A 692-nucleotide genomic window follows, 5' to 3' on the forward strand; every position below is an offset into this window, starting at 1 on the left:
TATTTATGTAATTTGAAGCATAATTAAATTCAAGTTGTTCATTTTATACCATTTTACAACATATTAATTTAATCATTTTTTAAGCAAATATATAATAAATATGAAATAATAAAATTAAAAAAAGCAGACTAGCTGGATTTCACAAGCTTTTTGTTTCCATTATTCTCCCTTTTACACCTTTCCAGACTAACGTACATTTGGAATACAAAAAAATTGGGCCAAGGCCATTATTGTCATTTTCCATAATCATATTTGTATTTTTTTTTTTCATTTTTTGTGGGTTGTTTTAATTCTTTAGATAAATAATTTAGATATTTGATAATTATATTTATTTCGTCTAATAAAAAAAAAAGTCCCTTTAGACTCTTCTATATTAAAATTATTCGTCCGAAACACAATTCAGACATCGTGATTAAACACAATAAACCAAACTCAAAAGAAATTTGCTTAATCACATTTTCATTATTATATATATATATATATATATATATTTACTTCATTCAATATTTTGCTCGTATAATATAAATAACAAACATTCGTCAAGTATATATATATATTATTATTTTATTATTATTATATTGTCCATCGATATTTTCGTAAAATTTAGATCGCAATGCATATACCAACATCTTAAACCTCATTCCTAAATAGGATTTCAAATTTAATGATTAAAAAAAAAAAAAAAAAAAAAA

This window comes from Cucurbita moschata, unplaced genomic scaffold, assembly GCF_002738365.1.
Source record: "Cucurbita moschata cultivar Rifu unplaced genomic scaffold, Cmos_1.0 Cmo_Scf00004, whole genome shotgun sequence".
Taxonomy (NCBI): domain Eukaryota; kingdom Viridiplantae; phylum Streptophyta; class Magnoliopsida; order Cucurbitales; family Cucurbitaceae; genus Cucurbita; species Cucurbita moschata.